Raw genomic sequence first — 23610 nt, forward strand, 5'->3', positions numbered from 1 at the left:
ACTAGATTTGTGATTATTTCAGTAAGAGAGTAAAGACTCTGGATTAATTTCGAAGTGTTTTTCTGTGGTAAAATAGATAGCATTTGGTGACTGATTAGGAATGTGGTAAAGAAAGAAGCCTAATTTCTGGTTTGAGTAGCTCTATGTTCAATAGTATACTAAATAAGTTAGGGTGTTCAATATGAGAAGGAAAGGTGCTTTGAGGAATAGGAAATAATTTTATTGGGGATAAAATGCATGTGAAATGGCTTCTAGAAATCCTAGTGGATATTGTGGAAATGTATAGAAACATGTCTAATGGACAACTGAAAATAATGTCTGCAATGGTACTGGCTTTATACTGCTGTATCACAGATTACCACAACTTTAGTAGCTTAAAGCAATACACATTTGTTAGCTAAGCATTTCCACGGGTCAAGAGTCCAGGCACTGCTTAGCCAGGGCATAAACAGCAAAGTGAATGATCATAAAACCAATGTTCCAATGTTTATGAGACTAGCCTAAGGAGTCCCCAGCACACATGGTAGTAAGAAATACTGCCAAGGAGACTCAGGTATCCTAGGCATATAGGTAGGGTCTGGGAACACTATATAAAATTAGAGATTGCCTGCTATACGACCTCACTGCTACCCAAATGAGGTCTGGGAAGATTTGGATACATAAATAATTACTGGCAAAAAAATACTAAGTACTAAAAAAATTCTTTTTTTTTAAATTTTTTTAATGTTTATTTACTTTTGAAGGAGAGAGAGAGAGACAGAGGGTGAGTGGGGGAGGGGCAGAGAGAGAAAGAGAGACACAGAATCCGAAGCAGACTCCAGGCTCTGAGCTGTCACCACAGAGCCTGACACGGGGCTCAAACTCATGAGCCATGAGATCATGACCTGAGCTAAAGTCGGACTTCCGCTTAACCGACTGAGCTACCCAGGCACCCTGTACTAAAAAAATTCTTTTAAAAAAATAGGAAGAGGAGCCAAAGAAGGTGACTAACTTGAGTTTAAAAAGACCAAGTGACAGAACCTGAATCAGGAAAACAATTGTTAAGAAAGACAAAGAATAAAAATGGTAAAAAGAAGCTGCCACATCAGCTTCTGTGGAGTGGTTAAACTGAATGCTGTATCTAGCAATTTCTAGAAGAAATTGCCACACACCCCCCCCTCCCCAGTCTTTCAAATAGGGAGGACTCGGTATAGAGAACTGGTTACACAAATGGAGAAAAGGCAGAGGAGTCAAACAGAAGAAGGTGAGACAATCGAAAGGTCAGCGACTCTAAGAAGCCCTTTCCATCCCTACAGTAGAAAGGACGAGGGAAGGAGATATTGTTATTCGAGCCCAGAAGTGCAGGTGGGTCCTGGAAGCCGGAACTATGGAGGAGGAATGAACTCTCTAGCACAGGAGCTGTGTCAAAGATGAGCAGCTGCCAGTGGTGCTACTTGAGGCAGAAGGGACAGTGAGAAACCCCCTTGGTGGTTAGTGTTCTACCCTCCACCAGTGCTTCCCATGGGCCATGTCTGCCTGGAATCCTGTAGGCCATCCCGAGAAAAGTGTTCTCTGTCACCGGGAAGGGATGTCAAAGAAGAGAGAGAACGAGCACAGAGTCAGAGGAAGGAGCTAAATGAAGAACAGATGAAGACTGAAAAGAAGCAGCCCCCAAATAATGAGCCCCCCTTCAGGGTAGAATCTCTATGTTTAACAAACAACTTTTCGAAATTTTAGATGGGGGCATTGCTACAATCATAGATGTCACTGGCCCAAGTACAAATGAGGTGAGAATAAATAATGAGATTGTTGTTGGTACATGACTTAAGACATCAGTCTTCTTAGTGTTTTTTTATGAAGCTGTCTTGACATTTTAATAGAAGTAAGATTCTTTTCTAAGAAGTAATGAAAGCCACATAGCTGATTAAATAAAAGCAGATTGAGATATTAGCACATTTTTAGTATACTGAGCTTTTGAATTTGCTGCAAAAAATGTATCCATTGGGAAAACAGCTTTGCTATGAATTAATCCCCAAAGGGTCTTTAAACTAAAATCATTTCTAACCAAATTCAGTTTCTAAAAAGTCATTAAATTTCTGCTTGAATAAAATACCTATTTATTTAAACACTGCTTGTTTTAAGTATTTATGAAAAAAAAAAAAAAAAAAAAAAAACCTAAGTAGTTAATCTAGTATATCACTGAAATGGAAGCCAGGTACCAAGGTTATAGCATTCACTGCCACTAACTGGCTGTGTAAACTTTGGTGAATCAGTTACAAATGTATGACTAAATCCCCAAACCCCTGTAGTACATAGAAATGAATAAACCTGTCTTACCAATCACAGGGTGGTACTGAGGCCCAAGAAAATCCAATGTTTAAAACACACAATATGAAAAGCACCTTGAAAAGTTAAAAATGCCTAATAAAAAGTAAAAGAATAATCTAAATAGTAAGACATGTTTAATCAACTTTTAAAATAATGCAGTCAACATCCATTATTTACTAAAAATAGATTTTAGGAGAGGTTACATAAACTAGATTCAATTGGAGGGGGAAAAAAAAGAAGCTTTAGGCAAGTCATTTGTTAGCATATTGTAGCCATTAAAATTTTCTGAAAAATCTCATGTCCTAAGAACTAACCATTTCCATTCTATTTTTCAGATAAATGATGAAAATGCCAACTTTATACTAATACAACATTAACTTTACTTATCAGCTTAATGAAAATTTCAACCACTGGGATCTAGAGAAATCAATATAAGGACCTAGTTAAATTAAAGAGACTTTTCCAAAAGTGAGTAACAGTTAAATACATACAATATTATAAATGGAATATGAATAATTCCATGTCACTTTGACAACATTATTTTATTTCAGTGTAAAACAACAAAAAGGAAAGGCTTTCAACATATAAACTACTAGATCAATAATATATGAATGTAACAAAAATTAACTAGGCAGTCCTAATGAACACTATAGATAAATTAACAGAAAGGCCAAGGAAACACCAAGAGCCCAAATTCCCGTCAGAGATACGCAATCATAGATAAACTTATAAGCTCCATGCTAGTACTCCAAGAATAAATCAATTTCCATTTATTAAACCATATTATGTGGACACCAGTATTACTTAGAGAAACCAGTTTGTAGTAAATAAGGCTCTCTTTTTTTCCAAAATCCAAAGTACTTGATATTTCCCATTATATTCTATCTTTTGCTCAAATTATTTGATAACAGAACTGTTCTGCGTGTTTTTATGTTTTGCTTTTTGTCCAAGTTACCATCTTAAGCAAGATGTTCTTTGGAGAACATCTGGGAAATGTTTGTTTATAATAAGCATTGGTATATTCATCTAATGGCTGCTTCGAGAACATACTCATCGAACAAAATGTACCATGCCTTATTCATGGGTTTGTGCAGTGCCCTACCTAGTACAGGGCCATTTACACAACAGATAATCTACTGAAAATCATGTATCAGTGAATTCTGCCTTTTGAAGAATTTAGTAGGCACAGTATTTTGAGATATGATAAGTTTTTAATGTTTATTTACTTTTTTTGAGAGACAGAGAGAGAGAGATAGCAGTGGAAGGACAGAGAGAGGGGGAGACACAGAATCCAAAACAGGCTCCAGGCTCTGAGCTGTCCGCATAGAGCCCAATGTGGGGCTTGAACCCATGAACCGTGAAATCACGACCTGAGCTGAAGTCGGATGCTCAACTGACTGAGCCACCCAGGTACCCCTGAATATGATAATTTAATGTCTAGAAAGACTAAGAAATTCTGAAAAACACCACATACAAATTCAAAATATAAGGTAAAGTTTATATACATATAAAGACTTAAAAATTATTAGATATTTTAGAAACGATGGAATCTAATGCCACTATTTTATAAAATGCATACAGGGGTGCCTGGGTGGCTCAGTAGGTTGAGTGTCTGGACACCAGTAATCAGGTCATGATCCCAGGGTTGTGGGATTAAGCCCCATGTCAAATTCTGCTGAGTGTGGAGCCTGCTTGGGATTCTCTCTCCCTCACCCTCTTCCCCTCTCCCCTACTCACACACTATCTCTCTAAAATAAATAAATAAACAAACAAATAAATAATAAATAAAAAAATATTAGTTTCATTTTTAAATTTTTATATAAATTTTAAAAGATTGGGTATGAAATAGATCCTAACTTTTACAGACCTAGATTTTATCTGCATTTGAAAATACAGGGTATACATTCTAGAGATTTAAACATTATTTTTTATTATTTGTGTGTGTGTGTGTGTGTGTGTGTGTCCAGGTTTTTATTTGGACATAAGTTTTCAGCTCAGTTGAGTAAATACCTAGGAGTATTATTGCTAAATTGTATAATAAAATTATGCTTCGCTTTGCAAACAATTGCCAACTGTCTTTCAAGGTGTCTGTACCACTCTACATTCCCACCAGCAATGATTGAGAGTTCCCCTCGTTCCACATCCTTACCAGCATTTGACATTTGTGACATTTTTGGATTCAAAAATGCCACAAATGTGAAATGCTAGTGACATTTAAATGTTATTTTAAGAGATAGAGTGTGAAATAAATAAAGCGTTCAACATTAAGAATTGTGACGTCTTCAGTCTGTGAGTTCGAGAACTGCATCAGGCTCCAGGCTGACAGTTCAGAGCCTGGAGCCTGCTTTGGATCCTGTGTCTCCCTCTCTCTAACCCTCCCCTGCTCATGCCTTTGTCTGTCTCTCTCTCTTTCTCTCAAAGATAAATGAATATTAAAAAAATTTTTTTTCTTAAAGAATTGTGGAGTCTTTGGGGCACCTGGGTGGCTCAGTTGGGTAAGTGTCTGATTTCAGCTCAGGTCATGATCTCACAGTCCATGAGTTCGGGACCCGCGTCAGGCTCTGTGCTGACAGCTCAGAGCCTGGAGCCAGCTTCGGATTCTGTGTCTCCCTCTTTCTCTGCTCCTTCCCAACTCATGCTATGTCTCTCTCTGTCTCTCAAAAATGAATAAATGTGAAAGAAAGAAAGAAAGAAAGAAAGAAAGAAAGAAAGAAAGAAAGAAAGAAAGAAAGAAAGAAGGAAAGAGAAAGAAAGAAAGGAAAGAAAGGAAAGAAAGAAAGAAAGAAAGAAAGAAAGAAAGAAAGAAAGAAAGAGAAAGAAAGAAAAGAAAGAAACAAATTGTGGAGTTTCAACACCACCACCAAAAGAGCTAAAATTTAAAGGATTGACAATACCAAGTGTTGGTGAGAATGTGAGCAACTGAAATGCTCATAAATTGATAGCACAAGAAGGTAAAATGGTAAACTATTTCAGAAAACTACTTAAAAATCTAAAGACCAATACAACATGTATCTCAAAAATTCTACTTCAGGATATATGTCCAATGGAAATACGTGTGTATGCCTACCAAATAACATGCAACATTTGTAATAGTCAAAAACTAGAATCACCAACATATCTCTCAAAAGTGGAATAAATTTATTGTTGTATATTACTCATGCAAGGAATCTTAAACAAAAAAGAGTAAACTACTGCTATAAGCAATGACACGTACAAACCTCACAGATATAATGTCATGGTTAAATGACATATAACAGACTAAACCTCATTATCTGATATAACTTTCAAGATGTTGGACAAGAGGTGGCAAAGGTAAAAAAGTGAAATAATCCCCAAAGTGTCCCATGACTAGTGGACTAGTGTCCACATGGTGGTGGACAACAATGCAGAGTGGTGGTCACACTGAGCTTTGGAGATGAAAATTGGAATTGGGGGCTGCAGAGAAGGCTAGGCAGAGTATCAGAGAGAAAGCATCTCCAAGACAGAGAACTAGAAGGCCTAATTAAGGTGATCATATGATTTATCACCTAAGCTAGTACATTTTGGTGAGTGAAAGGGCATGTGATTAATAATTATGCCAGGATGACACATATAAATCAGACCTGCCTTTGGCAAACAGATATAATCAAATCCTACCATTCACTGTTGATTTCTGTTGAAGGTTGGTCCTAAATAGTTTTCTGGAACACACTAGTTGCCTCTGCTGTAAGGATCTTTTCCTGCCCATCCCAGGTGTGAGGTGCTTCTCGTGAGTTCTGTCTCCACAGTGCACCTAGCTGATATTCATACACGCAGTCACTGTTTATCAAAACTCCCTGATGGGTTAGAGATTCTGGCTTGAGCACACTTCTTGTGTAATTTCACATACTTTACCAAAGTCAGCTTCTATAAATCTTTGTATAGGGTAGCGATGTTTGCACAATGTTATGAATATACTAAAAATCATGAATTATATGCTTTAAAGAGGGTAAATTTCACAGTACTGAAATACATTTCTAGGCCCAAGGGAAGCCTGTCAGGGGTGTCACACATCAACAGACCAAAACTTAGATAACTTCCATGTCTGTATAAATACTTCTCTTGACCAAGAAGCACAGTATAGCCAGTCAGTCATGCCTGAATACCAAGCCAACTCTGGGCTCTGTACTTATTTCCTTATTCCTAATTCATTTCCTGTTTTTCTCTTCCTTGTTCCTTATGCCTTCTCCCATAAAAGCATCCTGTCTTCTACCCATTTTGTAATTCCTTGAACCCTTGGAAATAGAAATTGCCCACTTAACTGTTAAATAAGGTTTGTATCACCTGCACTGTCTTTAATTATTTTTCACAATGATACGTGAATTGTATCTCGATAAAGCTATTATAAATTAAAAAAAAAAAAACTTGTGTTGGCCATAAAACACCAGTCCAAACGTTCTACCAAGTAATCATAGTCCCTCATGCAATCCCCATTGCTGTCATGATCCTCTACATGTGGGTCTCAGAAGGTGCAGGTGATTATCTCAGAATTTCTTTCCCACAGATTAGCACTAGGCTTCTTATGCAAGTTGGCACAGCACCATTTCTTTATACTAAAGGGAATGAAGCAGTTGTTATCAAAATTCAGGCGGTGTCCATCAGAAATATCTAGAGAACTTATTAAAAGTAGGTTGTTTGGCCCCACTACCAGATCCAATAGGTCTAGGTGAGGTCTAGAATTTATAATACTCACAAGTTCCCAAGTAATGCTAATATCACTAGTCCAGATACTACACTTGGAGAATTACTGAGCTAAGCCTTCATGTACCAAAAACAGGTGAATAAAAATGGTCACTTATAATCTTCCACCAGGTGCCTAGTTGCCTGATATTTGCAAAACTAAGAACAACTCATGTGACCCTTCTCAAAAAAGAATCAGCATCTCTTAAGTTATAATTTTAAAATTGAACCTGTAAAGGAAGGAAAAGATACTTCAGGTGAAGTATAAGAAATTCAATCTGTAGTGACACTGACACATTTGGGAAGAAATCTTGAAGGTTTGTGACTAAGGGTCTAGGTGAGCAAAAGGTAGTTAATAGTTTTTTTTTCCTTTTTTTCCTTTTCCTAAAATATATTATTGAAGTACAGTTGATGTATAATGAAGTGACATACGATGTTATGTTAGTTTCAGGTGTACAACACAGTGATTTGACAATTCCGTACATTACTTAGTGCTCACCACGCAAAGTGTGGTCACCAGCTGATGCCATATTAACATTACTACCATATTATTGGCTGTGTCCCCTGTGCTGCACTTTTCATCTCCATGCCTTATTTATTTTATAACTGGAACTTTGTATCTCTTAATCCCCTTTACCTATTTCACCCATCCTCTCATCCACCTCTCCTCTGACAAACACCAGTTTGTGCTCTGTATTTAAGAGTCTGGTTTTTTGTTTGTTCTTTGCTTGGCTTTTTAGATTCCACATACAAGTAAAATCATATGGTATTTGTCTTTCTCTGTCTGCCTTATTTCATTTAGCATAAAACACTGTATGTCCATCCATGTTGTTACAAATGGCAAGATTTCATTCTTTTTATGGCTAATATTTCATTATACACACATTATACACACATTATCCATTCATCTATCTATAGACACTTAGGTTGCTTCCATATCTTGGCTACTGTAAACAACACTGCAATAAACATAGGGATATATATATACCTACACACACACACACACACACACACACACACACACACACACACACACATATTTGAATTAGTGTTCTCATTTTCTTTGGGTAAATACCCAGGAATGGAATTACTGGATCACATGGCATTTCTATTTTTAATTTTTTGAGGAAAGTCCATAATGTCTTCCACAGTGCTTGTACTAATTTATGTTCCATCAACATTGCATGGGGGTTCCCTTTTTTCCACATCCTCACCAACACTTGTTATTTCTTATGTTTTTAATAGTAGCCATTCTGACAGATGTGAGGTTATATCTCACTGTGGTTTTGATGTGCATTTCTCTGATGATTAGTAAGGTTGAGCATCTCTTCATGTGTCTGTTGGCCATTTGTATGTCTTATTTGGAAAAAAATGTCTGTTCAGGTACTCTTCGAATTTTTTAATCAGATTATTTGGGGATTTTTGATATTGGGTTGTACAAGTTCTTTACATATTTTGGATATTAACACTTAATCAGATATGTAACTTGCAAGTTTCTTCTCCCATTCCGAAGGATGGCTTTTCATTTTGTTGATTGTTTCCTTTGCTGCGCAGAAGCTTTTTATTCTGGTGTAGTCTCAATAGATCATTTTTGTTTTGTTTCCCTTGCCTCAGGAAACATATCCATAAATATGTTGCTAAGGCCAATTATTGCTTATGCTTTCTTTTAGTTTTCTGGTTTCAGGTCTCAGATCTAGGTGTAATGGTTGAGATTCTGAGCATGAGTTTCTTTTGAACAGTGTTTCAGTTGCAGATACTTGACAGCAAAGGTCCAGGAAGCATCATAGTTGGGGGAAGGAAGAACAGTTAAGAAGGAAGGCAGGGAAATTTACAAACAAAAGCAGAACCTGAAAGCAAGCAAAGGTATTTCACAAGGCAGGCATTCCCACAGTGTTAAGACGCAGGAGGAAAATATGATCTGAAAAGGGATTCTTGGATTTTCAGAGAAAGATAGAACAGAGTTATTTTGGAGCTGGCAACAATCTTCATGATCACATAAGGCAGTGTTTAAAAATATTTGCCCATCCCCCTCAGGAATACATTTTATATATATTCAGCAAAATCCATACAAGTAAAACACAAAAATGGAAGTTTTTAAAGACATGCATTTTGTTATTTTCTGCTTCATTTGGTCAAGCAATGGGTCATGACATGAACTTAAAAAAAAAAAAAAAAAAAAAACCACTGATCTAGTTTAACCTACTCATTTCATAGAGGTGGGTGATTACAAAAAGGTAAAAGACAATGACAAATTCAAGATTCACATGAAGGATATATGACATCCAATCCAGTATTCCAGTATAAGGCCAAATAAAGGATCCTGGCTTTATCAGTTGGTTCTCCAGAGAAGCCAAAACAATGGAATATACAGAGATCTATTTAAGAGGAAATTTAGTATAAGAATTGGCTCACATGGTTGTGAAGGCTAAGTCCCAAGATCTGCCATGTACAAGCTGGAGAATCAGGAAAGCCAGTAGTGTAATTCAGTCCCAGTCTGAAGGCCTAAGAACTAGAAGGCTAAGGGGGTACATCCCTCTCTGAGTCTGAAAGCCTGGGAACCAGGAGCACCAACGTCAAAGGGCAGGAGAAGATGGATGTCTCAGCTCAAGCAGAAGGAAAGAATTTGCCCTTCCTCTGCCTTTTTGTTCTCCTCAGGCCCTCAGGGGATTAGATGAGGCCCCTACACTTTCGGTTAGGGTGATCTGCTTTACTCAGTCTACCAACTCAAATGCTAATCTCTTCCACAGACACCCTCGCAGACACACCTAGAAACAATGTTTTACCAGCTACCAGGGCATCCCTTAGTCCAGTCAAGCTGACAAATAAAATTAACCATCACATAGCAAAATCATTTGCCATGAGTTTAAGCTTAAAAAGCACCTCAGACTTTTTTAAAAGCTTTACATGTTTTAGCTTTTTAATGCTTATTATTAAGACATTTGTACATAAACATTTGTATTTCTGTCTGCCTACCACAATAATAAGTCTATTAAAAATATACAATTATAGTTTACAGTATACTGTCTTGGTTCCAGGTACCCCCAACTTTGTTTGCTCAGGTACGTTTTCAAAATTTTGGCTCTGGGCCTCCTAACAGGCGGGCTTCACTAGTCCCTGGGAGTCCTGGTCCTTTGCTCTTTCCACTATATTATTAGTCTGGTCTTCGGTCATCTGCCAAGAAGATAGAGTAGAATTTTTGGAGTCCCAGAGATCTGGTTCAAAAGTAATTTGTGCAATTTTTAATTGTAAGCTATTGGGCAGGCACCCTTCTCTCCGCAGTCTCTGCTTTCTTCATGTCTAAAATCTACGTAATCCTGCCAACTTTAGTAAAATACTGTATAGTACTATGTAAACATTTTTTCTTTCCTCACCCAAGATAAACAGCTTAGTATCTGGCATAAAGTGGCACTCAATATATATCATTGCCTACACCCATCACCACATCTTTCCAAACTGCTGTCCCAAAGAGTGGGCTCTGCTCTAAATTCTCTCTTCATTATGCCTCTACTTGCTCTCCTATGCCAAAAGCTAGCACAAGTGGTTTGAGTGTCCAATGAAGGGACAGGAAACAGGTTTTCTCTGTATAGCACATCTCTTCAGAAGAATTTACATGTAGGACAGTAAGAAGAGGATCAGGGCTAGCTGAAGAGAATTTTTCAATGTAGGAAGTAAAAATTATGACAATTTCTCTTTGAAAGAACTTGATTTAAACCTCTCTTCACAAACTTTCATGTTTTACATTTATTCATGTATTCAGCTAACTCTCCCACTGAACTACAAACATTTTGAGGGCAAGGCCTGTGTCTGTCTTGTATTCTTTCCATGGTGCCTATCCCTATTATCTTCATACAGAAAGCCACTAATTGTGTGCTGAATCAGTAATATCCAGTTTTATCCAGTTTGGGGGTTTAGAACCTTGCATAATGGTTCTCTTTCCAGAACCTAAACTGTTCTTAGTAGAGAGCAGTGAGTAACCAATCTATTACAGCAACGAATAAACAGTCCAGTGAAAGCATCCAAGCAAATGCTACCTAGGGGTTCTTCTCAGTAGAGATCTGGGCACACAGACTAAAAATAAAACCAATGTCCCTCTGTCCCCACAGCTTCAAGTATGTGCTTTGATTTGAAACAGATGGATTTGCTTTGAGTGCAATACTCCTGATAACTAGAAAATAAACTATACTTTCTGATAATTTAGAATACCCAAGCCTCATGATTCAAGAAAATACATGGAGAAATGTCATCACCTGCTTAACTCCCCTAAAGAGTTTCCAGAATAAAATGGCTGAGGCTGTTTAGCTATGTTCACGTAAACATTTTTAAAGGGAACAAGCCAGACTCCTTGTCATGCCTGAGGACTAGAATAGATCAGATGTAAATAAGACTCTAAGTCTCTAAAAATATAAGTTAATAACATTTTGTGTATATATATGGAGCTGCTTTAGTTTGAAGAACACTCATAGATAGGCCTCATACGATTCTCCCTTGTAAGCACTCTGGGAGATACGAGTGTTTTGTTTCCATTTAACGGATGAGGAAACTGAAGGGTAGAGAAGTGATTTTTCCAAAGTCATCACCCAAAGGTTAATGCTTTCACATCCTGAGCTGTTTTATTCTTTAAATCTTGCAGTTTCACTACTGATCTTTGCTACTATATTGTTCTGATTTTCCTTTATTCTATCTTGGTGTCTGTGGAAAATATTGCTAATGAGGTACTTTCCTCTAGCAGGGTTACCATGTGATGGCAATTTCCACCTTGAATCACAGCAGTAAGAAAAATAAAGGAAGAATCACAAAGAGCATCTGCTGATGATAGCAAAGGCTATGGAGGGGCTGGAATGGAAAATTCTGGGAAAAAGACTGAAGCTTCCCTTAATAAAAGCTACACAGCACTTTATGCATGGATCTCTTAAAAATTTTTCTTCAGTCGTCAGTAAATGGCAATGATCTAGAATGTAGGACTGCAGTAAGCAATTTTAGGTAAGCTAATGGTACGAAGTGACCTGAGACTTTGCATGTGCTGCCACAATTTATATACAACCAGGAAATTTTATGGTACAGCATTAAAGAAGAATGGCTTAGCTAGATGATGTCTAACTCCATGACCTTCCATTGCCTTATATCTTTACAATAGCAGCAGATGCCTTTATGCCTTTATGCCTTTAGCCTTTATAACTACCAGGACTGATTCATGCCATTCTCTCTTTTAGGGCTGACTTCAAAGGCTTTTCTGTTGCTGCAGTAAGTGCCAATGCAGCTATATTGCTCTGCTTTAATTAAGCTTTCAATTATAATCTTGAATCCTACATGCTTCATGCCAACTGCCATAACTATCAGCTTTAATCTGACATTTCAAAAAACAGAATTTCAAATATCAAATATGCATTCCATATTTCTCTGCCTAAAAAAACATTCAAGCTGTGCCAATATTGGGTTTCAGGATTCACTTATTTGATCAAAAATTTAGTAATAAGCTGCTTAAAAAAAACTCCCAAGTTTTTGGACCAACTAAGGAAATTTTAATTATGGACTGGGTGTTAGGTGATATTAGGAAATTACGTTATTTTTGTTAAGTGTAATAATAATTTGGGTTTGTGGGGGAACAGTTTATTTTAGTAAATACCAACTAAAGTATTTGTTAAAAAAGTGCCATAATATCTGCAACTTATTTGTTAATGATTCTAATAAAAAATAAATATACATATATATCAAGAGAGACAGAAAGTTATAGGTGATAATATAAAGCAAATATAGCAAATATAAAAATCACTGAGTGTAAGTTGTGGATATATGTGCTAATTATATCAACTTTTCATCTTTTCTGTATATTTGTATATTTTCATAATAAAATGTTGGAAAAATAATCCTGTATTACATGTCTCAAAAATTGCAGCACTAAGGTTGAAAAATAAAAATAAAAATAAAACAAAGCCCCTGACTTCACAGTCCAACAGTCTATATAAAGGTATGTAAATACATATATAATTATTGTAATTTGCAATGAAGATAGTACCAATGGTAGGTAGTAAGACACTTGGCACAGGAGAGGAAAACTATAATTCTGCCTACTAATGTCAGGCAAATATTTCCATGAGGACTGATGCTTATACAGGGGCTCAAAAAATACACAAGCAGGGAAGGTACTGTTGGCAGAGTGATAAGCATCACTGCAGACTCTTGAGACGGCATGGAAAGGTTAGGGAACAGCACACTCAGGGTGAGTGAGGCACTGAGTCTGAAATGGAAAGAGGGGGAGAGGAGTCTACAAAGCTACACAAAGACTGGGGATCTGATAAGAAGAGCACATTCTGCTAAAGAACTGCAACAGTTTTCTGGAGGCAGCGTGAATACTCAAAAAATTAAAAAATGATCATTAACTAGACTTAATGTGGTGGTCATTTTGCAATATATACAAATAACAAATTATTACGTTATATTCCTGAAACTAACATAATGCTATATCCCGATTACATCAGGTAAGAAAGAGGATGACATTGGTTGAAGTTATTATCTCTGACTTCCCAGGTGTAGTTATTCAAACTCCTGGATCTGATGCCGACTTCTTGGTCAGCATCATGTAGAAATGACCTTACAGTTTCCCAACAATTTGAGGAAAATCATGGCTGATTTTTTTCTGGTTAAATGAGCTGAGAGAATGCATGCCATATTCATGTCAACAGAGATTAAACAGTGAAAACTGTTTATGATAAGGAATTAATATATAAATAAATATGTACCATTTAAGAAAATTTAACATGCAAACACAAGGATTAAGAACTAAGCCAAAGAAAAAATAGTTTAAGGAAGATTGTTCATATTATTAAAAGATTAATAACTTTGAGGAACTTTTCACTTGTGTGTGAATCCAGCCATTAATACTGAAATTTTTTTCTTCAAAAATAATTGACTACTTACTTGAAGCTTATGACAAATAATTCTGCATTGAATTCTGGATACCAAAAGCAAATGAAGACAAGGCCCCAGTGAAATGATTATGCAAGGTAGAAAAATACTGTGTTTTAATATGCACTTTGCACTTTTTAAAATCCACCTATGATATACTAAGGGAGCTAAGCTTCCACTGCTGTCTGATTTTGTTGAAGCCTATACCTACCTTTTAAATTTTAGTCAGTTAGGGGTGTTTGGGTGGCTCAGTCAGTTGAGCATCTGGCTTTGGTTCAGGTCATTATCTCACAGCTCGTGAGTTCGAGCCCTGCACCAGGCTCTGTGCTAACAGTTCAAAGCCTGGAGCCTGCTTCAGATTCTGTGTCTCCCTCAGTCTGCCCCTCCCATGCTCATGCTCTGCCTCTCTCTTTCTCTCAAAAATAAATAAACATTTAAAAATAAATAAATAAATTTTGGTCAGTGAATGAGTAGTTTGGTTATATCCCTAGACTCAACTTTCTGAAATTATTATTTCAAATTTTGTCTTCACAAATTATATATACTGAATACTATAAGAAAGTACATTTTAAGGAATTTTTCACTATTTTTTTCAGATGCTGTGTGTATAACCTTATCTTCCTAATAGCATGAGATGTCCTAGCTTCACTTTTGAGACTTCAACCTTCACCTGTGTTTAATGTAACACTATTTAATTTTTTCCTCCAATTTACAGAAATGAGAAATTAATGGCTTATGATCATATGGTTATGATCCAGTATTGAATAAAAATAACAATTTGAATCTGCAGGTCTACTTAGTAAATAGCTTTGGAAAATTTTAGGAATCACTTAAATATGTTTAAGTGTAGTTATTTAATAGATTCTTGGAAGAGTATTCAAAGGAAGAGACAAGAAGACTTTAAATTAAATAACATTAAAATCCTTGGTAAGCACTTTTACACTAGATCCTTGGGAGAAACTATAACATCTGCTAGGCTTTTTCTAATTTGAATTCCCTGCTACTAATTAGAAATGGAAAATTACTTAAGTTGGGGCTGTAGCCCACAGGAACTGTTTAGGCTCAAGGTTTCCCCCACATGAGCCTTTGGTCATACCTCTAGAGAAGACCAAAGAAAATATCCACATTGTCAGAGAAGAAACAGAGAAGTCTTTACTTAAAACAAGGATGTGGAGTTAAAATGCAAATATATAGACTATTATTTCTTTAATCAAAAAGCACCAAAGATAATCCTCCTAAACTTCTCCATTGAGTTTGTGGCCTAGAAAATTTAATACAGCCCTCAGGGAGCCTAGGGGCATAGCCCAAAGGCGCCACCTAAAATTTGAGACACTTAAAGTGTCAGTATAACATTTAAAAAATGCAAGATTTGTATTCTACTCCTTACCATATCAGTGTTTCTTTTAATGTAAATATGGTTTCGGCTACCTACAAATTCAATTATTAACCCTTTGTATACATCTTTGAATGAAATCAATGTCCTCAAAGGTCATCATGCTTAGTTCTGGCTTTCTATACCTAAACATACACAGCTTGAGAAGCATGACATAGACACAATCTAAAGATTTCTGCGTAAAGATCATGTGCCAGAGGATGATACTGAGGCCTCCAGGGCTCCAGAGATGGAGCCCTACCTGCTCTGCAGTGAGTGAATGCTGTCGATGGTGTTGTAGATTTTCTTCATTACTTGGGGAAATAGGTGGTATGGGTACCACTGGTCATGCCTTGATATCTTAAAAGCAAAAGAACTTGTACTCCTCAGTTACATTAAGAAAAATTCAAGGGAAATACAACAATTTCCTCAGCTTCTGTCATGCTCATCTTTAGATCAACAGTTGACCTGAAAACTGAATGCCGTAATTATCCCAACATAAAACTGTGAGGTCAGATAACAACACCAGGTGAAGTCTGCTTGGAAATCTGAACCAGAACTGCACAGATGAGATACTAACCTCCTCCTCCCCGCCTTCAGGTCTCAGTCTGGCCACTGTCAGCCTCAGAGAGGCCTGTCTTGACTCCCCATTGTTGGTTTCGTTACTCTTTTCACATATCCCCGTGGACTCTTCCTAAATTGATAAACATCTGTATTCTCGACTCCATCGTATGAATCTTTAGCGCAGGAAGTTTGTCTCTCTTGTTCTCACTGCCTTAAACATAATGAGTCCTCACTAAATACTGACTTGCCATAAGATTAACTAATGATCATTTTTCTACATTGATCGCAAATCAGTAATAATATGATGATAGTAATATTTAGCTTCATGCCCTCCTCTTTCTCTCTTACCATTAATTCATTTCCTCTATTTATGGGAAGTTTGTGCATGCTGGCATAAACCTTTAAATTCTTTCTATAATGGTTTATCTTCCGGGCCGAAAGAAACCAGATATGTCTTTCCTTTCCCAGATTCATGTTTTACTGGAGAAGTCAGTCACGAAACCTAATTAGCATGGTACTCTCAGCAGCTATGAGTGCTGCTGAAGTGTCCTTCATTCATATTAACATCATCATTTTAGTAGAGGTTATTAAACAAATAACATAATACCTGGTCTAATGGCTTAAAACTGGGACATACTTCAGCCAACTTAACTACAATAAATTGGAAAGGTATATGGGTGTCTTATTCACTGGGGCTCTTCCTGAAAGAAAAGATGCACTTTTTTTTTAAGAGAGAGGCGATCTAAATCACATTAGGAAAACACCAGGTCCTCTTCAATGAATTGTGACTTGTGATTACTTCCCCCTAGTAATTGTGAACACAGACTATAAAACATTAATCAGTTTCAACCTCTATTTATCATGTAGGATAGACAGAAACCTCAGACACAAATGTTATCAGTCGTGATTCAGGTCATTTGCAAAAGTATCTTCTGGAACTGGCATGTGTTGGTCAGAGATTCAGAACAAATGTGATTGGACAGTAGAAAGCAGAATGATGTCATTGGATAAGTCAGCTGAGACAGGTGGTCTGTAGGCTGCACCTTAATTCCCATACCATCTTCAATCTGTCAGATAAAATTAATGACTCGCTCCAAACAACAAATGACTGTTGTTTGAAGCTACAGGACAAATTCTTTTGCAAGGTCACTGCATGTGAACACCACATACTTTATTAAATTCTGACTGATATAATCAAGAGGGAAATAACAAATTTAAACCTGACACTGTAGTCCTACCACTGTAGCACTGGGAAAGTAAGAGAACCAGTACTATTTTATATAAAAAGTATGATAATGTATAAATTGCCACAAGTGATAAGTGACATAAGAAATATGATTCTCAACATATGGCGTAGAGATCAGACACATAGAAGAAAGTCCTCTCCCTAAAATGTTGACTTAACAATAGCATTTTCTATAGGAATGAAAAATCATTTTCCACAAGTGTCAAAGAATTGAACGGCTAAGGCATATGGTGACACATGGATTCTACTCAGGTATCTTGTCACCTATCTCAACACTATACTCAAATACAGTGAGAGTGAGGCACTTCAAGTTCGCCAGCTACAAACTGTCCAATTCTTCCAGGAGTAACTGGACTGGGTGACTCAGCAGATTGTGGACTTCTCATCATGAGAAATCCAATCACAGGCCAAAAGACCACTTAGCAAAGATTTGGGGTACAGCCTTTAAGATCCCTTCAACTCTCATATTTGGGCTACCAAACCATCCTGTACTTCTATCATACTCTTGTAATTGTTTCTTTAAAAATATTCTTCCTCTAAGTGCCAGGAGGGCAGGAGCCTAATTCTAGTTTCTTCCTTGCTGTGTGCTCAGAGACTAGCACAGTGTAGAACAGATAAGACACTCAGTAAAATAGTGTTTGTTCATTAACTGACTGACAAGTCTTGCAAACCTAAAATAAAAGGGTGCTTGTTGAGTTAAATGTTTTATAATAAAGTTGACATGACCTCCTACTAAACTGAAATGGAAGCTGACTTATTTTTTTTTAAGTTTTATTTATTTGTTTTGAGAGAGAGAGAGAGAGAGAGAGAGAGAGAGAATCCTAAGCAAGCTCTGCACCATCAGTGCAAAGCCCGATAAGGGGCTCAAACTCACAGAAACATGAGAACATGACCTGAGCTGAAACCAAGAGTTGGAAGCTTAACCAAATGAGCCACCTAGGAGCCCCTGGAAGCTGTTTTAAAGAAGGTTCAGATTACTGTAACATACAAAGTTTCAAATTAAAATATACAGAATTTTAAGCTGACTTCATGTATCATTATTACAGGGCAATAACTCTTTGTAATAATAAACATCTAATATTCCATTCCAAGCCTAGTAAATAAACACATATTTATATAATACATAGTATTATATAATAATACATATTATCTATGTAATAAATAATTATTATTGTAATAATATATTTAATACATGTAATAATTATTATAATAATAAACATCTAATTTTCCATTCCTCTCCTAGAAAATAAAAATATGTATTTACATAATATGTAACGGTATAATACATAATAATATATATTATTTACTTAATAAATAATTACTGTAATAATATATTTAATATATGTATATTTAATATATGTAATAAATATATTTAATATATTTAATAAATATTTACTGTAAAAATAAACATCTAATTTTCCTTCCACTCCTAGTTAATAAATACATATTTATACAATACATAATAATACATATTATTTATGTATTAGAAGTAATATAAATAGAAGCTTCGAGGTGGTGTATCAAACTGTATTATAGCACACTAGTTATCTTTAGTGGTATTAGTTACAAGTTACCTTAATTGTCTTTATTACTGATGTGATGGACACCATAAGACATACTGCCTTCAAGTGTCACAAAAATAATTTAATAAAATAACTTTAAAGAAAGTATGTTGTTTGGGGCGCCTGGGTGGCGCAGTCGGTTAAGCGTCCGACTTCAGCCAGGTCACGATCTTGCGGTCCGTGAGTTCGAGCTCCACGTCAGGCTCTGGGCTGATGGCTCTGAGCCTGGAGCCTGTTTCCGACTCTGTGTCTCCCTCTCTCTCTCTGCCCCTCCCCCGTTCATGCTCTGTCTCTCTCTGTCTCTCTCTGTCCCAAAAATAAATAAAAAACGTTGAAAAAATAAATAAATAAATAAAATAAAATAAAATAAAGTATGTTGGAGAAAGTATGAAAAAGATAGCAAGAGCTTGATGTATAGCAAGAGCCAACTGACATCTCCTATCGGTAGAGCACAATGACAATTTTTATAGTAATTCTTACAAGGAAGTACCCCAATATTTTTAAGTAATATGAAATTTCCTTATTCCTTAAATTACCTCATAATTTAAAAATTCCTTATCAACCCAGTGGATTTAATAAGCCAGAACTATACTATTTATAAGAGTAAATAAAACCTCCTATTTTAAGCCAGAGGACTCAAAGGGCATCAGAACATACCAGTAAGACTGCAGAGGGAGAATCTGGGAAAAGAAACCTTATAAATTAACTTACGGGCTACTAAACTTACCACTGAGCTGTGTATATATGGTTTTGACCCTAAATGGACTCTGAAAACTGAACTAAGATATATATACTGTCCAAGTCTCAGATTGGCCCCTAACTAGCACACACATGGGGCAGACACAAATAGCACTGAAAAGGCTTTGAAAACAGAACTGACATTGTAATCATAGCCAAGGGAGTACCAACTGGGGCTTGTGGTTTGAAGGCCATTGGGTATTTTGCCTGCTAATACAAAAATCTCAACATTCCTCATAGAATTTAAAAAGACTCAGTGTCTCATAACATAATATGCAAAACGTCCAGGATACAATCCAAAATTACTTGGAATATGAACAACCAGGAAAATCTCAATTTGCATGTAAAAAGTCAATCAACATATGCCAACACCAAGTTGACAGAGATGCGGGAATTGTTTGACAAAGGCATTGAATTGTTTGACAAACTGCATTGAAATGCAGTTATTTTTTAAATGTTGCAAAAAATTAAGACAAAAATCTCTTGAAATCAACAGAAACTAGAAAGGCACTACAAAGAAATAGAAGTTCTAAAGAAACAGCAAATGGAAAGTTTCAAACTAAAATAATAACCAAAATTTTAAAATATTACTTGATGGGCTCAATATTAGGATAGAGCTGACAGAAAAAAGTGAATAAACTTGAAAAGAGATCAACAGAAACTATGCAGTTTTCTTAACAGAGAGAAAACAATTTATTTAAAACACGAACAGACATGAAACTGTGGGGAAATACCAAAAGGTCTAACATTTGTGTCACTGAAGTCTCAGAAAAAGAGTAGAAAAAATGTGGTATAAAAAATATACTTAAAGAAATAAGAGATAAACACATCTCAAACTTGGTGAAACTTAAAATTACAGATTCAAGAAGCTGAGAAGGCCCAAACAGGATAAACACACACATAAAAAAACCATGTCCAATATCCATAATAATCAAACTGCCGAAAACCAAAGATAAACAAGTAATCTTGAAAGCAGCCACAGGAAAATGTTACATTACTTCTAATAAAACAGTGATTTGGAAAAAAACAAAAACAAAAACAAAAACACTGAGGATTTCTAGTCAGAAACAACAACAGTCAGAAGGAAGTGAAACAACGTTTGTAAAGTGCTAAACGAAAAGAACTGGTGACCTAGCTTTCTGCATACAGCAGAAATATTTTATAGAAAAGGTGAAATAAAGACATTCACAAATGAAGGAAAACTTAGAAAATTCAGAGCTAGCAAAAAAGCTTTAAAATAATTACTAACAGAAGCACTTCAAGGCACAGGAAAATGTTATCAGAAGGCAGTTTTGAGTATCAGAAAGGAAAGAAAAGCAATAGAAATAGGTAACATTTCAGTAAATATAGATTATTGCTTTCCCTCTTGAGTTCTTTAATACATGTCTGATGGCTAAAAGAAAAAACTACATTTTCTGACAGACCTTTCAATACATGTACATATAACATGTAAGATAACTGCAAAATAAAGGGTAGGGGTTAAAGAACCTGCATAAAAATAAGGTTTCCGTATCACATCTGAGGTAATAAAATATTGATCCCCAATAAACTGTAAAAACTTAAGTATGTACTTTTACACACTAAAGCAACCAATTAAAAAATCCATTCAAGGGGTGCCTGGGTGGCTCAGTTGGTTAAGTGGGTAAGCGTCCAATTCAATTTCAGTTCAGGTCATGATCTTAGTTCGTGAGATCAAGCCCCAAGTTCTGCTCTGTGCTGAGACTGTGAAGCCTACTTGGGATTCTCTCTCTCCCTCTCTCTCTGCCCCTCCCCCATTCTCTCCCTCTCTCTCTCTCTCTCTCTCTCTCTCTCTCTCTCTCTCAAAAATAAATATTTTTTTAAAAAACATTCAAAACAATACAGCAAACACAACAGATAAAATGAAATAGTAAAAAAAAAAAAAAAATGTTCAAATAACCCAAAAGAAGATAAGCAAGGGGAGACAGAAAAATTAAAAATAAAAGGAATTATCAAAAAACAAATATAAAGTGGTAGGCCTAATTCCAAATGTGTCAATACTTAATTATTAAATGTAAATGATCTAAACATACCATATAAAGATTGACACTTATTTGACACTGTCAATAAGGATTTGAAATAAAACAACACAGCTCTATGCTATTGGCATGTAACTCTCTTGAAATCAATATTATACGTAGGTTGTAAGTAATAGGATAAAAAAACAAATACCATGAAAAACTAATCAAAAGAAAGCTGAAGTGGTTATATTATTATCAAAGTAGACTTCAGAGCCAAGAAAAATATTAGGGATAAAGAGGGACATTACTTAATGATAGAAGAATCCATTCAGCAAGAAAACTTAACAATCCTAAATGTGTAGTCATCTAACCACAAATCTTCAAATACATGAACCAAAACTGACAAAAATTAAATGAAAACTAGACAAATTCATGGATGTAGTTGAAGACTTCAACACTACTTTATCAGTCATCTAGTAAACAGAAAATGTGCAAGGTTATAGAACTGAATAACATCATCAACCCATAGGATATAATTGAAATCTATAGAAGATTCCTTCCAATGAAGGCATAACACCTAGTCTTTTCAAATGCATGTGGAACAGCTGCTAAATAGAACATATCCTAAAATATTAAGTAAATCTTAACAGATTTAAAGGAAATGAAACTATACCAAGTATGTTCTCTGTTCATAATGGAATTAAACTAAAATCAATAATATAAAGATTCAAGGGTAAAGTCTCCAATGCTTGGGAACCAAACAACTCATTTTTAAATAATTCATGGTTCCATGAGTAAGCCTCAAGGGAAATTAGAAAATAATTTGAACTAAATGGAAATGAATTTACATATTATCAGAATTTATCAGATGCAAATAAGGCAGTGCTTAAAGGGAAATTTACAGTATTAAATGCTTATAGTAGAAAAGAAAACTTCAGGGGCGCCTGGGTGGCTCAGTCGGTTGAGCATCTGACTTCAGCTCAGGTCATGATCTCACAGTCTATGAGTTCAAGCCCCGCGTTGGGCTCTGTGCTGACAGCTCAGAGCTTGAAGCCTGCCTCAGATTCTGTATCTCCCTCTCTCTGCCCCTCCCCTGCTCATGCTCTGTCTCTCTCTCTCTCTCTCTCTGTCAAAATAAATAAAAACATTTAAAAAATTTTTAAAAAAAGAAAGAAAAGAAAACTTCAGATCAATAACCTAAGTTTCCACTCTATGGGACTGGAAAAAAAAAGCAATATGAAACCCAAAAAAATTAGAAGAAAGGAAGTAATAAAAATAAAAGAAGAAATCATTGAAATAAAAAATCAAAAACAATTCTGAAAATCAAAGATACTAAAAACCAGTTATTTGAAAATATGAATAAAAAAATGTAAGTTCTAGCAAGGCTCACAAAGAAAAAAGGAAAGAAGACAAGAATTTCCAACATGGGGGGTAAAAGAAAGGATATCACTACAGAGCATGCAGATATTAAAATAGCAATTAGGGAATACTATAAACGACTCTATACATGGAAATTCAACAACTTAGATGAAATGGACTAATTCCTTGAAAGTCATTGGCTATCAAAACTCACTCAAAATGAAATAAATAATCTGAATAGCTTTATAAACTACCAAAGAAATTGAATCTATAGTTTAAAACCTTCTGAAAAAGAAGTCTGGGTTGTTTTACTGGTGATTTCTTAAAAAACATTTAAGAAAGAAATAACACCAATCCTATACAACATCTTCCAGAAAACAGAAGAGTATAGAACACTTCTTAATTCACTTTATGAACCCTAGCATTAATGTGACACTAAAGGTGGGAAAAGACAGGATAAGAAAATACAACTACCTACCAACATATTTCATGAACAAAGAGGAAAAAATCCTCAGGAAATATTCTTTAAATTAAATATAGCAATGCATAAAAAGAAGAGTGAACCACAATCAAGTGTAGAATTACCCCTGGCATGCACAGTCTGGTTCAATGTTTGAAAATCAATCAGTATAATCCACCACATTAACAGTATAAGGGGAAAAAACATATTATGATATTTAATGCAGAAAAAGCATTTGACAAAATTCAAAATCCATGCATGATAAAAACTCTCAGCTAATTCAGCATATAAAGGAACTTCTTCAATCTTACTTTTTTATACCTTTTTAAAAAATCTACATCTAATATCTTACTTAAAGGTGAAAACAAAATGATTCCTACCTAACACTGGAAGCAAAACAAGGGTGTCCGCTCTCACCACTT

The sequence above is a fragment of the Neofelis nebulosa genome, chromosome 1 (genome assembly GCF_028018385.1).
Source record: "Neofelis nebulosa isolate mNeoNeb1 chromosome 1, mNeoNeb1.pri, whole genome shotgun sequence".
In the NCBI taxonomy this organism is placed as follows: Eukaryota; Metazoa; Chordata; class Mammalia; order Carnivora; family Felidae; genus Neofelis; species Neofelis nebulosa.